The sequence below is a fragment of the Rattus norvegicus genome, chromosome 1 (genome assembly GCF_036323735.1).
Source record: "Rattus norvegicus strain BN/NHsdMcwi chromosome 1, GRCr8, whole genome shotgun sequence".
NCBI lineage: Eukaryota > Metazoa > Chordata > Mammalia > Rodentia > Muridae > Rattus > Rattus norvegicus.
The window spans coordinates 62,931,513-62,949,656 of NC_086019.1; positions in this window are offsets into that span (position 1 = coordinate 62,931,513).

Genomic DNA, 18,144 nt, shown 5'->3' on the forward strand with positions numbered 1-18,144 from the left:
ATACACCCAGGAGGAGTAGAAGGCAGGAAATAATCAAACTCAGAGCTGAAATCAACCAAATAGAAACAAAAAGGACCATAGAAAGAATCAACAGAACCAAAAGTTGTTTCTTTGAGAAAATCAACAAGATAGATAAACCCTTAGCCAGACTAACGAGAGGACACAGAGAGTGCGTCCAAATTAACAAAATCAGAAATGAAAAGGGAGACATAACTACAGATTCAGAGGAAATTCAAAAAATCATCAGATCTTACTATAAAAACCTATATCCAACAAAATTTGAAAATCTTCAGGAAATGGACAATTTCCTAGACAGATACCAGGTATCGAAGTTAAATCAGGAACAGATAAACCAGTTAAACAACCCCATAACTCCTAAGGAAATAGAAGCAGTCATTAAAGGTCTCCCAACCAAAAAGAGCCCTGGTCCAGATGGGTTTAGTGCAGAATTCTATCAGACCTTCATAGAAGACCTCATACCAATATTATACAAACTATTCCACAAAATTGAAACAGATGGATCACTACCGAATTCCTTCTATGAAGCCACAATTACTCTTATACCTAAACCACACAAAGTCCCAAGAAAGAAAGAGAACTTCAGACCAATTTCCCTTATGAATATCGATGCAAAAATACTCAATAAAATTCTGGCAAACCGAATCCAAGAGCACATCAAAACAATCATCCACCATGATCAAGTAGGCTTCATCCCAGGCATGCAGGGATGGTTTAATATACAGAAAACCATCAACGTGATCCATTATATAAACAAACTGAAAGAACAGAACCACATGATCATTTCATTAGATGCTGAGAAAGCATTTGACAAAATTCAACACCCCTTCATGATAAAAGTCCTGGAAAGAATAGGAATTCAAGGCCCATACCTAAACATAGTAAAAGCCATATACAGCAAACCAGTTGCTAACATTAAACTAAATGGAGAGAAATTTGAAGCAATCCCACTAAAATCAGGGACTAGACAAGGCTGACCACTCTCTCCCTACTTATTCAATATAGTTCTTGAAGTTCTAGCCAGAGCAATCAGACAACAAAAGGAGATCAAAGGGATACAGATCGGAAAAGAAGAGGTCAAAATATCACTATTTGCAGATGACATGATTGTATATTTAAGTGATCCCAAAAGTTCCACCAGAGAACTACTAAAGCTGATAAACAACTTCAGCAAAGTGGCTGGGTATAAAATTAACTCAAATAAATCAGTTGCCTTCCTCTATACAAAAGAGAAACAAGCCGAGAAAGAAATTAGGGAAACGACACCCTTCATAATAGACCCAAATAACATAAAGTACCTCGGTGTGACTTTAACCAAGCAAGTAAAAGATCTGTACAATAAGAACTTCAAGACACTGAGGAAAGAAATTGAAGAAGACCTCAGAAGATGGAAAGATCTCCCATGCTCATGGATTGGCAGGATTAATATAGTAAAAATGGCCATTTTACCAAAAGCAATCTACAGATTCAATGCAATCCCCATCAAAATACCAATCCAATTCTTCAAAGAGTTAGACAGAACAATTTGCAAATTCATCTGGAATAACAAAAAACCCAGGATAGCTAAAGCTATCCTCAACAATAAAAGGACTTCAGGGGGAATCACTATCCCTGAACTCAAGCAGTATTACAGAGCAATAGTGATAAAAACTGCATGGTATTGGTACAGAGACAGACAGATACACCAATGGAATAGAATTGAAGACCCAGAAATGAACCCACACACCTATGGTCACTTGATTTTTGACAAAGGAGCCAAAACCATCCAATGGAAAAAAGATAGCATTTTCAGCAAATGGTGCTGGTTCAACTGGAGGGCAACATGTAGAAGAATGCAGATCGATCCATGCTTATCACCCTGTACAAAGCTTAAGTCCAAGTGGATCAAGGACCTCCACATCAAACCAGACACACTCAAACTAATAGAAGAAAAACTAGGGAAGCATCTGGAACACATGGGCACTGGAAAAAATTTCCTGAACAAAACACCAATGGCTTATGCTCTAAGATCAAGAATCGACAAATGGGATCTCATAAAACTGCAAAGCTTCTGTAAGGCAAAGGACACTGTGGTTAGGACAAAACGGCAACCAACAGATTGGGAAAAGATCTTTACCAATCCTACAACAGATAGAGGCCTTATATCTAAAATATACAAAGAACTCAAGAAGTTAGACCGCAGGGAAACAAATAACCCTATTAAAAAATGGGGTTCAGAGCTAAACAAAGAATTCACAGCTGAGGAATGCCGAATGGCTGAGAAACACCTAAAGAAATGTTCAACATCTTTAGTCATAAGGGAAATGCAAATCAAAACAACCCTGAGATTTCACCTCACACCAGTGCGATTGGCTAAGATCAAAAACTCAGGTGACAGCAGATGCTGGCGAGGATGTGGAGAAAGAGGAACACTCCTCCATTGTTGGTGGGGTTGCAGACTGGTAAAACCATTCTGGAAATCAGTCTGGAGGTTCGTCAGAAAATTGGACATTGAACTGCCTGAGGATCCAGCTATACCTCTCTTGGGCATATACCCAAAAGATGCCTCAACATATAAAAGAGACACGTGCTCCACTATGTTCATCGCAGCCTTATTTATAATAGCCAGAAAATGGAAAGAACCCAGATGCCCTTCAACAGAGGAATGGATACAGAAAATGTGGTACATCTACACAATGGAATGTTACTCAGCTATCAAAAACAACCAGTTTATGAAATTCGTAGGCAAATGGTGGAACTGGAAAATATCATCCTGAGTGAGCTAACCCAATCACAGAAAGACATACATGGTATGCACTCATTGATAAGTGGCTATTAGCCCAAATGCTTGAATTACCCTAGATCCCTAGAACAAACGAAATTCAAGACGGATGATCGAAATGTGAATGCTTCACTCCTTCTTTAAATGAGGAAAAAGAATACCCTTGGCAGGGAAGGGAGAGGCAAAGATTAAAACAGAGACTGAAGGAACACCCATTCAGAGCCTGCCCCACATGTGGCCCATACATATACAGCCACCCAATTAGACAAGATGGATGAAGCAAAGAAGTGCAGACCGACAGGAGCCGGATGTAGATCGCTCCTGAGAGACACAGCCAGAATACAGCAAATACAGAGGCGAATGCCAGCAGCAAACCACTGAACTGAGAATAGGACCCCCGTTGAAGGAATCAGAGAAAGAATTGGAAGAGCTTGAAGGGGCTCGAGTCCCCAAAAGTACAACAATGCCAAGCAACCAGAGCTTCCAGAGACTAAGCCGCTACCTAAAGACTATACATGGACTGACCCTGGACTCTGACCCCATAGGTAGCAATGAATATCCTAGTAAGAGCACCAGTGGAAGGGGAAGCCCTGGGTCCTGCTAAGACTGAACCCCCAGTGAACTAGTCTATGGGGGGAGGGCGGTAATGGGGGGAGGGTTGGGAGGGGAACACCCATAAGGAAGGGGAGGGGGGAGGGGGATGTTTGCCCGGAAACCGGGAAAGGGAATAACACTCGAAATGTATATAAGAAATACTCAAGTTAATAAAAAAAAAAAGAAATAAATAGATAAAGAAAAAAAAAAGAATTTGTTCTCTAGCTCTTGTGATAAATGCCGTGTGTGCTAGGACCACTAACCTATGGAAGACTTCATGAGCTCATACCACTCTCCACCTCACTTTGTGGAAGCTGGTGTTTTTAGAGTGTGATAAACTTCAGGTGAATGGATGCATTCAGCTGCACCACGCTCCAGAGTGGGCTACACAGCAGTCATATTGAGTCCTTGCTGGGAAGAGAAGAAATCCAGAAGAGGGAGATGGTTGGGTTGGGGGAAGAATCATAAAATACTTAGAGGATATAAGAAGGTAAGAATTATGGGGAACTGGAAAACAGAGCCAGAGGAAGAATGAGCACAGAGCAAACTGGGAAGGACAAAGTACAAAGGCACGTGGGTTTTGCCATCTGCGTGTTCTCTGGACAATCTCCCTTGCCCTCATTTCTGGGAGAAAACTCTTCCTCCACCCCCTTGTAATGTTTCATTCTTGAAGGAAAGCAGCAACACAACTTCATCAGTGAATTTCCCCATTGGAATTGGTTCATCCTTTAATGCCTCTGGGAAATCCCCAGCTGGGGAATGTCCTGCTCTCTGCTGAGAGACAGCAGGAAAGTAGGTTGTCCTCTGTTTTCTCGTTGCTACAGCTCTTCTAAGTGTGGCTGATTGTTGAGTGAAGACACAGGACACTTCTGGTGTGTATGTATGCTTTGTTCACTATGGGTGTTGTCGGGAGTGTCCTGAAAAGAAGAAGGGCATGCACAATGGCTCTTTGCTTCCTCTTTGACTAGCCTTATGATCATAGGGATACACTAGGCCATTGGAAGATGAGAACAATGTGTCTATGTTGTGTTCACATCTATTCCTATTTAGTCCTAGAGGGAAATCAGCAAGGGTAGAGAATGGGACCGTAACTGGACAAAGCTGCTGAGCCTGTGTTGTGAAGCAATTCCTTGCTGTTACATTAAGCAATAGGATGCCATGTTCTGGTTATACCTTTTTGATGCAATGAATCTATAATATTTTACCTCAAACCTCAATATATTACGTTTCATCCTCTTTTGGAGTATCTGGCATGGGAGGGATCACTTCTTCATAAGGATTTGTGAACCTCTTCCAGTTTTCATTGACCAGGGGTACACCATCACCTCTGAGACTGTCAGCCCATAGTTCGGATTGACTTTTATTAAGAGGCTAAGCTGCCTCTTCTGACACCCCACAGTGAGCAGGGTACACACCTGCTACAACCTGTCTTCTGAACTGTTGTATGACAACAGAGTCAAATACAACAGTGAAATATAAGCCTACTCCTAAGATCCATACGTTGTTGTTTTTTTTTTTTTTTTTGCACCATCATAAAGTTGTCCTAGGAAGAGATCAGGTGCACCAATAGGGTAAGCACCATGCTGCCAGTTCAGCATTTGCCCAGGTTTGTCTTGAGTTGAAGGCCAAAGTCGATGCTTTTGACTTTTCCGTTCTTCTCTAACAAAATATAATCTGGTTTCGGGTCACTGTGAACTTATACAGTGCCCATAGCCATAGATAAAGCCTGCTAACATTTGCCTAAATATTTCCTTGGCTCCTTCCTCCTCTCGGTGGAAAGATTTTCAGATGTATTTGTAAAGCTCTAAAATTTCAACCAGTTTCACGATAAGTTATTAGAATTGTCTCAGACTCAATTGGAGAAGCAAGATGATGTTGGGGTGGATGAAAAACTTCATTATATTTGCCATGGTCATGTTTGGCTGGCACCATTGCTTCTTCTTTGCATGCACTTTGATAACCCCTGTAGCAGAACTTCCACTGTCCCAGCACCTGAACTATCCCAAGACCTCCACAGTCAAAGGACCAATATTGTGGTAGGGCGTCTGTGGTCAGGCAACTCCTCTGTCTCAGACCCTCCAAATTGCAAGACCTTTACAGGCACTGGAAGACACTGTCCATAAACTTCCACTGTTCGAATACCTCAACTATAACAAGGACCTCTACTATTGTACAACCCCCTTGTCATAGCACGTCTATTGTTACAAAGTATTCCACTGTCAAAGGACCTCCAGGGTCTCAGCCTCTCCACTGTTACAGGATCTCTACTGTCTTAGGACCACTGCTGTTGGAGGACCTCCTGTCTCTCAGCAACTTCAGTTTGTTGGAGCTCTCCTATCAGAGGACATTTACATTTGCTGTACTTCCAGTGTCACAGCTGTTATAAGAACCTCCATTCTCACAGGACCTCCAGTGCGTCAGTACCTCCACTGTCCAAGGACTTTTATATTGTAGGACCTCTACTGTCCTACAGAATGTCCACTGTCGCTAGATTTCCACTGTCACAACACCGCAACCATTACAAGAACTGCAATTTTGGCATGACCTCCAGTGTTCCAGCCCCTCCAGTGTCATAGGACCTCCACTATCACAGGACGTCCACTGTCTCACCAAGGTCAATTTAAAGGACCTCTACTATAACAGGATATCCACTGTAGCTGGACTTACACTGTTGCAGTACCTCAACTGTTGCAGGACCAACAAGGTTGCAGGACATAGACCCTCTTAGCAGCTAGAATTTGCAGGACCTCTACTGGCACAAAAATTCCACAGTTGCTGGAGCTCCACTGTCACTGCAAATGCACTGTCTCATGATATTCACTGTTGCTGGACCAGTAGTGTGGCAGCACATCCATTTTTGCCAAGCCCCTCCACTGACGCAAGACTTCCACTTTTGTAGCACCTTCACTGTCCAAGAAAACCAACTCCTGCAGGATCTCCATTGTCTCAGGGCATTCACTAATGCCAGCCCTCCAAATTGTAGGATATCCACTTTCACAACAGCTAGAATCTTGCAGGACCTCTACTGGCAAAGACAGTCCACTGCTGCTGGCTCTCTATGGTCAGTGCCAATGCACCGATTCATGACCTCCATTGTCACAGGACCTCCACTTTTGTAGGACCTTCACTGTCCAGGCAAACTGCAGGATCTCCAGTGTCTCAGGACATTTACTGGTGCAGAGCCTCCCTTTATTCCAGACTTCAACTATTCCAAGGTCATCTACACTGTCTTAGGACCTCCAATATTGCAGGACCTCAAATGTCCCAGGACCTCAGGTGACATAGCACCTCCATTGTCCCAACACCCTTACTGTCCCAGAACCTCAATTTTCCCACGACCTGTTCAGTTGCATGACCTCCAAAGTTGGAAGAACTGCACGGTATGAGAGCCTCAACTGTTGCAGGACCTCCAATGTTGTAGGAACACAATATTCCTACACTGGACCTACACTGTCCATCACCTTCACTTTCCTAGCACCTCCACTCTCACAGGACCTACACTGTTGCAGGAACTACATTGTCTGAGCACCTGCATGTCTCAGGACCTCGAATGATCCAGAAACTCTAATGGTGCAGGACCTCCACTGTCACCAGACTTCCACTGTCTCAGGACATCCACTCTATCACCAACTAGACTTTTGCAGAACTTCTACTGGAACAGGATCTCCATTGTGGCTGGTCTTACATTGTCTAAGGCCTCCACTATCACAGACTTTCAGATGAATTTGTAAAGCTGTAGAACTTCAAAGAGCTCCATGAGAAGGTATAGACGTGTCTCAGACTCAATTCCTTGGTGAAGCAATATGAATTTGGGGTGGATTAATATCTTCATTATATTTGCCATGGTCTGGTCTGGGTGGCATCCTTGCTGCTTCTTTCCATGCATTTTGATAACCATTGTAGCAGTACTTCCACTGTCCCAGAACCTGCACTACCCTAAGAACTCCCTTGTCACAGGACATCCACTCTGGTAGTACCTCGGCTGTCAGGAAACTCCACAGACTCAGTACCTCCAAACTGCAAGATCTCTACTGGCACAGGAATTCTACTGTCCCTGGACATCCACTGTCACAGCACTTCAACTGTTTCAAGGACCTCTATTGTCGCAAGACCTCCTATATCACGGTTATAAGGACCTGCATTGTCAAAAGACCTCCATTGTCTCAGCCCTTCCACTTTCTCAGGACCTCCAAGCTGCAGGAACTCTACTGGCACAGGTTATCCATTGACACTGCTTTTCCACTGTTGCAGGACCTCAACCGTTATAAGGACCTCCACTGTGGCAGGACCTTCAGTGTCTCATCAACTTCACGGTGAGCAACACCAATGTGCAAGACCTCTACTAGCACAGGATATGCACAGTATCTATACTTAGACTGTTGCAGTACCTTAACTGTTGCAGGACCTCCAATTTAGAACATGCACTCTTTTAGCAGCCAGACTTTTGCAGGACCTCTACTGGCACAATAATTCCTCTGTTGTTGGACCTCCACCGTCAGTTCAATGGCACTGACTCATGACATCCACTATTGCAGGACCTCCAATGTTGAAGGATGTTCACTGTTGCAGGGCATTCCCTGTCAAAGGACCTCTGTTGATGCAGGATCTCCACTTACACTGTTCTAGCAAACCAACTATTGCAGAACCTACAGTGTTGGAACAACTGCATTGTATCAGGTCATTTACTGTTGCATGACCTGTAGTGTGGAAACACCCCCATTTTTGCCAGATCTCAGCTGTCCCAGGCCCATCTCCACTGACTGAGGACCTCCAATAATGCAGGACATCCAATATTTCAGGACCTCAAATGTGCCACGACCTCAACTGATGAAGGATCTCCAATATCGCAGCACCAAAACAGTCACAGGACCTCCATTGTCCCATCACCTTTACTGGCCCAGCACCTCCACTCTCACATGACCTACAATGGTGCATAAACTCCAATGTCCGAGCAACTGCACTGTCTCAGGACCTCGATTGTTCCAGAACCTCCAATGGTGCAGGACCTCCACTGTCACCAGATCTCCACTGTCTTAGAACATCCACTCTATCACCAACTCGACTTGTGTAGAACCTCTCCTGGCACAGCATCTCCATTGTGCCTGGTCTGAGATTGTCTCAAAACTTCAGCTATCACAGGAATTCCACTGTAGCAGGACCTCCTCTGTCTAAAGACAACCCCTATTGCAGGACCTTTACTGTGCAAAGAACTCCACTGTTGCAGGACATCCATTCTTGCAACACCTGCATTGTCTCAGGACCTCCACTGTACCAATCCCATCTCCAATGTCTCAGGACGCCCACTCTTTCAGGACCTCCACTGTTGCATGATCTTGAATGTAAAAGGACCTTCGCTATCTCAGAGCCTCCACTGTTGCATGAACTACAATGTCTCTCAGTGCCTCCACTGTTGAAGGACCTACAATGTCACGGGTGCTGCACTGTTTTATCAACACCACTATCACTTATTACAAGGCTTTCCTGGTTATTTATTTTGAAGCTTAATGGAGAATGATGTTACTTTTGACAAAATAAGAATTTGTTCCAAACCGCTTGTGATTAATTGCCATATGTGCAAGGATCATTTGCCCCTAGAAGATTGCATGAATCCATAGGCCTCTAGACCTCACCTTGTGGGAACCGTTTCCTTTTGGTGGTGATACCGTCCTGGTAAAGGCATGGGGTAACAGGACAACTCTGAAGTCTGGGGTACACATCAGTCATATTGAGTCCTTGTTCGGAAGAGGAGAAATCTAGAAGAGGGAGAAGAATTGGCGGAAGAATCATACAGTACTTAAAAAGTTAAGACAGAAACGATTTTGCAGAAATGGATACCAGAGACAGAGCTAAGCAACACAGAGCAAACTGGGTAGAACAAAGCACAAAGGTACCTGTCCTTGCCTGCCTGCCGCTTATTTTTTGGATGCTGTCTCCAGCCCTCATTTCTCAGGAGAGAAACTGTCCTGTCCCAGGAGAGTTTTCTTGCTTGATTGAGCACAGGAACACTGCTTCATTTGGATATTCCTAATTTCTTGGACCATCCCTTGAATCCTCTTAGCCAGCCACTGATGGGGACAGACTCGCCCTCTCCTCATGCACAGAGAGATAATAGGTTGTCTTCTGTGTTCTCATTGATGCTTCTGTTCAGCCTGAGGCTGCTTGTTGAATGAAGGAAGAAGACAATCTGGCATGTATGTTTTGTCCAGGTCATCTGTAGTGGCCTGAGAAGAAAGCCAGTCCCAGTGGTTCTTCTGAAAGCTCTATGACTAGAATATGGACAAAGGCATAAATGAGGCCATGGGGTTGACAAGTCCAATGTGTCAATGGTGGGTTGGTTTCCACTCCTCTGCAGTCCAGTCCTAGAGGGACAGCAGCATAATCATTAAGGGTAGGGAATGGAGCCATTACTAGACTCACTGTCTGAGCCTGGGTATGAAGCCAGGCATCAGAATAGCCTGTCCTTCCAGTAAGCAGTTGGATGCCATGATCCGCTTAGACTTTCTTTGATGTAAAGAATCTTTGTCTTGTGTTTTGAATGGAACATGTTGCACTACTTCCAAAATTCCAAGGTGTGGCCTGAGAGGTATCATTTCTTCATAGGGATTTGGGAAACGCTCCCAATCTTCTTTGAAACAGGGGTGCATTATCATGTCTATGACTGATATTTCTGGGTTTGACTGTTATTAAATGCTAAGCAGGTCATCTAGCTCTCTTGACATCCCACAGTGGTCAAGATGCACACCTGCCACAACCTGTCTTTTCAGCTCCTATATTAAAACAGAGGTAACTTTTTCAGCTACCATAAAATGTAAGACTAACATTCATATGTGATTCTTTGGACCATCATAAGTATAACCCAGGAAGAGTTCAGGGGCATCAAAAGTGTTAGCACCGTAGTACAGGTTCAGCATTTGCTCTGGTTTGTCTTGGGTACTAAGGCCAATGTCGATGATTTTGACTTTATTGTTCTTATCCACCATTTTATTTGTTTTGAAGTCCTGTATTTATTCTGTGCCCCTGACAGTAGATCCAGGCTGCTAATATCTGCATAAGTATTTCCCATGCCTTGTCTTTCACTATGTAGCCATACTTTCAGATACATTTATGAAGACATTGAACCTCACACAGCTCCATGACAAGGTATCTACTTGTTTTCGTCTCAATTATTGAAGATGATGTTGGAGTGGTTAACCACAATTGTCATCATTGCCATGGTCATTATTGGATGGCATAAGTGCTTCCTCCTCACAAGGACTTGGAGGCCACTGTAGCAGGACATCCACTGTCTTAGCACCTGCTTTTTCCCCACACCTCCACTGTGCTGACTGTCCAAGCCTATTTTGTGCTGTCTTGCCTGTGAACTTCCTGCCTTTGCAGAAGGAAGTAGGATGCCATGGTCTGGTTATAATTTTGTTCAGTTGAAGTGTCCTTAGTTTCCAGCACTTGGAATCCTATATATTCCATTGCTCTTATACTTACAGGGTCTGGCCTGAGGGGGATCAGTTGCTCATAGGGATTTGGGAACTGCGTCTAGCCTTAGTTGAACTAGGGTTGCATCATGACCACAGTGACTTTTGGCCTATATCTAGGGTTGACTGTCATTAGGAGGCTAAGTAGGTCCTTCTGACACCACACCAGAGGCACCACACACTCCTGCTACAACCTGTCTTCTCAACTCTAGAATGAAGAGAGAGTCAAATGGAAACTTTCTGACTGCCATGAAATATAAAACTCCACCTAAGGTTCAAATTTAGTTCTTTGGAACGTCATAAAATTTGCCAAAGAAGAGCTCAGGAACACAAAAAGTATAAGTACTGCAGTGCTGGTTCATCATTTACCCTGATTGGAATGGGATACTAAGCCAAAGTTGGTAATTTTGACTTTCCCATTGATGTACAACACAATATTCTTTGGCTTTAGGTGCCTGTGAAATATTGTGTGCCCATAGCAGTAGCTCATCACAGCTATTATTTACACAATATTTTGCTGGCCTTGCCTTGCTCTAGGTAGCCATACTTTTGGGTGTATTTGTAAAGCTGTTGCCCTTCAACCAGCTCCATGAAGAGATGTATTGTTTTGGTCTATATTACTTGAAGAATCGAGATGATGTTGGGGTGATCAGCCATCATCATCACTTCCATGGTCATTGCTGGCTGGCATTATTTCTTCTCTAATACAAGGACTTTGTTGGACACTGTCACAGGAACACCAGTGTGGTAGAAACTCTGTTGTCAAATCAACTCCACATTCTCAGGGCCTCCAAATTGCAGGGCCTCTCCTGGCACAGGACATACACTTTCCCTGTACTTCTATTCTCACAGAGTCTCAACTTTTCAGGACCTGAACTATTGTCGGACATTCACTGTTGCAGAAAATTGAATCTCTCAGCAACTAGTATGTTGCAGGACCTCAGCTCGCAGAGAAATTCCACTGCCGCAGGACCTGCAATGTCAATGTAAATCTAGAGTCTCAAGACCTCCACTGTTGCAGGAGCTCCAGTGTTGAAGGATGTCCAATTTTGCAGGGCCATCACTGTCAAAGGACCTCCTCTGTCACAGCCTAGACCTTCAGACTTAACTGTAAAACAAGTGGCATTCAAGTAGCACCATGAAAAGGTATTATCTTGTCTAAGACTCAATTATTTGCGTAGTGAAATGAAGTTAGAGTGGTCAAAAATCATCATCGTTACAAGCACTTTGATGTGCACTGTAGCAGGACATCCACTGTTCCAGTGTGGCTTCTGTCCCAGTACCTCCACTATCACTGGACCTCCAGTGTCATAGGACCTTCTCAATAACAGCGGCTGCATTGTCAGGACCCTCAATTTTCAGGACATCTACTGTCACAGTATGTGTACTGTTGCTGGACTTTCATTGTCACTGCACCTAAACTGTCACAAGGTCATCCAGTGTCACAGAGCAGTGTCTCAGCACCTCTACTCTCCCAGGACCCCACAGTCACAGGACCTCCAATAACTCAGGAAATCCAAGTTCCATTACCTCAACTGGCACAGCGTGTCCACCCACTGATGTTGGACTTTCACTGTGGTAGCACCTCAACTATCACATAAAGCCCACTATTGAACGATCTCCACTTTTCTGGACATCTATTTCCTCTGAAACTAGAATTGGCAGGACCTCCTCTGTCACTGTACGTCTACTGTCGAAGCAGTTCCACTATCACAGGACCTCTAGTGCTGCAAGGCTTTCACTATTATAGCATTTCTATTGTCGCCACACCTCTACTGGCTCTCCTACACCTGTACTGTCCCATCACCTCCTAGGTCAAAGATCCTGACTCGTGCATCAATTGAAGTTTTTCAAGACCTCCACTGTAGCAGCATATCCACTGTCCCAGCTGCTACTCCACTGTCAAAGGACCTGAAATGTCTTAGGAACTCCACTGTTACAGGACCTCAACTGATGAAGCACCTCAACTGTCACAGTACCTCCACTCTTGCAGTACCTCCAAAACCTCAGCCACTCCACTGTCACAAGTCTTCCAATTTGAAGGAACTCGACTGTTGCAGCACCTCCACAGTTGTCGAAGCACCATTGATATGGCACTTCCCCTGTCCTGGGACCTCCATAGCTTCTACTCTATATTCTGAGGACCTCAACTGTTGAAGCACATCCACTGTCCCAGGACCTCCATTGACAATGGACCTCATTGTGTCAGGAACACCACTTTTGCTTGGTCTGTCCCTAAAGCCTCTGGGCTGGCACTAGCTGAGGACAGACTTTCTCCCTACTGAGGCATTCCAGGAGAGTAGATTGGCTTCTGTGTTCTTATTGCCATTGTTCTTCTCAGTGAGGCTGATTATTTAGTGTATTCAGGCGACACTGGAGGCATGAATGCATGTTTCTCCAGTGTGGGTGTCATCTCGAGTGGCCTGAAGAGAGAAGGGCAGCACCAGGGACTCTTATGCCTAATCATGGACCAGTTTATGGCCGCAGGGAAACAGAAAGCCATTGGAGGATGATGAGACCAGTGTGCTTAGGGTGGGGTAGCTTCCACTCCTCTTGAGCCCAAAGGGAATGAATCATTATCATCAAGGGTAGGGAATAACTGAACTCAATGTGTGAGCCTCTGTTGTTCAGCCTTGCACCTGGAGAACTTGTCAGGACAGTAAGCAACATGATCCCATGGGTTGATTATACATTGTAATATCTTAGGCTCTGGACTCAATATGTTCCATGTCGTCCACAATTACAGGGTCTTGTGTGATGGAGCTCAGTCCTCATAGGGATTTGAGAAAGCCTTCCGGTCTTCCTTTAACCAGAGGTACATCATCACATCAGTGACTGTCATCCTATATTTCATGTTGAGTATCATTAAGAGGCTAAGCAGGTTATCCATCTCTTCTAACACCCAACAGGTGGCAGAATACAATTGCCACAACAAGTCTTTTCAAATCTAGTATGAATAAAGATCTTAACTTTTTAAGTACCATGTAAAACTAAGGTCCTAATGTCATTTTGTGGACTATCATAAAGTTTGCTGGGCAAGAGTTGAGGAGTTCCAAAAGACAAAGCACCACAGTGCCAGTTCAGCATTGCCCTGGTTCAACTTGTGTTCTAAGGCGAAAGAAAGTCTACGATTTTAACTTATCCATTTATGTCCAACATAATCTTATATGGTTTGAGTTCCCTGTGTACTATACCATCCATGCTCATGGCATTAGCTCACAGTTGCTCTAATTTGCCTAAATATTTGCCTGACTTTATCCTCCTCTACCTTACCCCCATTTTCTGGTGTTTTCATAAAACTGTTGTCCTTCAATGAGCTCTTACTTGGGGAAATAAGATGCTGTTCAGGTGGTCGACCATCATCATTGTCTCTGCCTTGGTCATGAGTGGCTGGCACCATTGCTTCTTTAGAAGCAGTTTGATGGTCATGGGGCTGCCAGGGAGCTGATGGTGTGGTATTGGGACCTTGGTGTTGCTCCTGTGTCCCATGGTCCTTAAGTCTTTGTATTGACAGTGGAAGTATACCTCCTCAGAGATTCTGCTCAGGTCTAGGGTGTTGTAACTCCTCCTTACTATGTGTAAGCATTGTAGTTAAAAACTACAAATATTCCCTAGAAATAACTTAATAAGAATAGAATAAAAATGATGAAAAAGATGTGGTGAAATTACAATATGTGTTAACTCAAAATGAGCAAAATGTCTTGTGGATTGCTCTTTGTATTTTTGCTTTCCCAACAGGGTGGACCTGTAGTGCAATAGATCACATATTCAGATGATGTCAGGTGAAATAGTAATTAGCCAAATAAAGGTTACTTCCTCTGATTGGACAATGGAAGGAAAAGGTAGAGCAGAATGCATTGGAAAAGGGAGAGAAAGAAAAATAGAGATGGAGGATGTGGGCAAGAAGTAGATGGAGGAGGAAGAGGTTGAAAATGGAGCAGACCCCTGTGGCCTGGAGGAGCCACAAGTAGCTAGAGATTTCATAAATGGGCAATAGAGTGCTGTAGAGGTGTATTTGTCCAATCTAATCGCACACTTTGTCGTTATATTATTGAGTTTTCTGTTCCTTGCATGGGCGTTTTTGGTTTGGAGATTTACCCATGTAAATCTGGTTAGTATAAACCTCTGGTATTTTCATTTCAAATGACTAAGGCAAGTCCTGTGAGAGGAACTTTACCCAGCCTTCTGCAGGCCAGCCAGAGGGTGTGGGTGGGATGAGAATTGCAACAGCACTCCAGGCACTTCAGTTAAAATTTGTTTGGTTAAAGTAGCAAACTAACAGCAGGAACCAAGACAAGATGGCTGCATAGAACTAGCCATGTAGGGTGAACCTAACCACTGATACCAGAGCATAGAATGAATTAGCATGGGTTTAATTTAAATCTACATGCAATAGATGACGTCGAGTGTGGTAGTCAACAATCCACTAGGGAGTTAGGATTCTTGTCCTAGGGATGAGAGAATTAGATTCCTGAATGAGCAGAGATGAGTCAAGGGACTCCAGCACATGGGAATCTTAAACACAGGGATAGACAGACCCATATCAGGCTCTGAGTTCTCCTCCTGTAAAAAGAATCAGTATAATGAATGGCTCCAGGCAGAGAGGGAAAGTAAAGGGTGCCTGCTTTTAATAAAGTTTGGTTAATTGTTGCTAATTTGGTTTAATTGGATAGAAGAGGACACAATTTTGGCCTCAGTCACCTGAGGAATTCCTCCTGAGGTTCAGAGCTAACTCAGGGAAAATGGGCCCAGATTATCTGGGAGCTCCTGCTGTGCAGGGAGAAGCTGAGCTAACAGAAAAACTACAACCTGCAAAGCAGACAACAGAGATTGGATGAGGATAAAATCCTCTAGGAAAGTCTCAGTGTCTCACAGGATGCTCCTGTTCTCTCAAAAGTGGGTTCAATATCCTGGCCTGGCAGATTAGAAAAGGCCGGAAAGTAAGGTTTCTACTGTGCTTGTTTGGTTTAGTTACTTTGTTGAGAAGTTAATTTTCAAAATGTGTGTGATTTTGAATTTTCTGGTTATTGTACTATTTTTCTGGGAAAGATGTCAAGCTAAAAATCTTTCTGGTTACTGGCTAAAGGACATGCTAGTTTGGGAGAAAGACCTTATGTTTCTGCTTATAGGAAAAGTAATTAGGCCCTGGACTCCTTCCAGAGTTCTCTGGATCAGAAAGGGCAGAGGGAGCCACCCTGAAGAACTAGAAAATTCTAGAGAACCAAACAAGAAAGGTAAAGATTCCTTATGCCATCCTTCACAAGGCATGAGCAAAGACTTATGATTGGTTATTATTAAATTTGGCTCATAAAAAGACTATCTTTTCACATGCTCAAACAAAGAGCAATTTCATCTTGAGTAGTCAAGGTATTTTATGTTAAACTGGTTCACAATCGGCTTAGCAATCGAGCCTTAGGATGCAGAGTAACAAGTGCATAGAAGTAGCCATGGAGGCTGCGTGAAACTCTGATGCCTGTGTTTAGCCAGATTTAGTGCTGGGTTATTTTAAAATTGCATGTAGCATAATGTGCTTGAAATGAACTAAAATCAAAGTTAGAAAAATAGAATATATATCATGGAAAGATATCAGGGAAAAGGCTAAAACCAAAAATCCCAAGTAAAATCCAAACAAATAATCAACTTTATATTCTGTTCAGCAGAGTCATGAAGCTCTCTAGAAGGAGACAAGACAGGATGCAGCTGTTGGGCTATCTCAGGCAAACTCTGACCAGAGCACCTGTTCAAAGAGATTAGGGCATCATTACTGTATCATGGATGTTTACTGGGAGAATTGAATGAATTAACAGCTGAGTTGTGGAATTCTATAGATCTATAAAATAATCCGCAGTGGATAATACAAAGTTATGAAATATCTTCCAGCTTCTTAATCAGAACTATAAATTTTCAATGTAGCCCATGGATGCTGAAGGTAACTGTGATTTCAAGGTCATTTCCAATCATCTATGTTAAGTGTTTTGACTCAAGGAAAGTGGCATTGCCATAGATGAAATCAGTTAAAGGCATATTTATTTCTGCTTTGCCAAGTAACTGGACAAAAGTCAGTTCAAAAAGTTGCCATTATTGAGTGTACTTTTTTCCTCTCAGTTACTTCATGTATTTTCTCACTTAATTAAATTTCCATACATCTATACAGTAAAATATGGTCTTATCAACCCTAACTTCTCTCCTCCAAATTCTAAAAGATTCCTCTCAGAATCCCCCTTTTGACTCTATACCCCTGGTTAGTCTGGGACTGGCTGTGTAAATCAGATTAGTCTAGAACTCACAGAGGTCCACCTGAATCAGATCCTGGGTTAAAAGTCAGCACCACTAAACCACCCCTCTGTGTGTGTGTGTGTGTGTGTGTGTGTGTGTGTGTGTGTGTGTGTGTGTGTGTGTGTGTGTACAGAAATACACATAAACACATTTTTTGTATCTCATTAAGCCCTGTTAGACCTGGTCAGGCTTGCATACTGTGTGTACAGCTGTTCACTGGGAGTCGTACCAAAGGCCTTCCCCCAAGGAAGAATGAATTTCTATCAGCTGCTGTTAACTGCAGCTCCTCATTTGATGCAAGGGCTTCTAATTTCTTCTCCCACCCATGCATGATGTGCAGACAAATGCCACATCTGTCACTTTACTCGGTTAACATATACTAAAAAAATGTTGTGGTGTTTTCAAATTTATATGTATATATATATATATATATATATATGTATATATATAGTGCATGTATAATGACACATCGTATATACTCGTAGTGGCTATTCCTGGTTGTGAACTTGACTGTAAGTGGAATGAACTACAACCCAGAATTGTAACTCTCACCTTTGATCCTGATGTTGAGGCTGGGAGATACAAGTTTCTGAACTGCATCTTGGCATGGAGATCATGAGGCAAAGTGGCTAGGAATCTCAGGAGCTTAAGGCAAGGAGGTCTCTGAGTTCACGGTCACCTGGGACAAAGCAAGTCCCAGATCCAGCTGTGGTTGTATGCACCTTTAACCTGGGACACACCTTCTGCTGGGGATTTACATGAGGACATTGGAAGAAGGAAGAGTCTCTCTTTTTCACCTGCCTGTCTGCCTGCCTTGTGGGACTGAGCCACTGCTAGATCCTTGGACTCCCATTCATACCTGCTGCTGATCATGGTTGGGGAGTTGGAATACAGACTGCAAGTCATCAACAAATTGTCTCTCTGTACAGAGATTACCCATAAGTTCTGTGACTCTAAAGAACCCTATATAAGACAATTCTCTTTTATAATATATAATTTCTATTTATATAGTAATGTACAATGTAA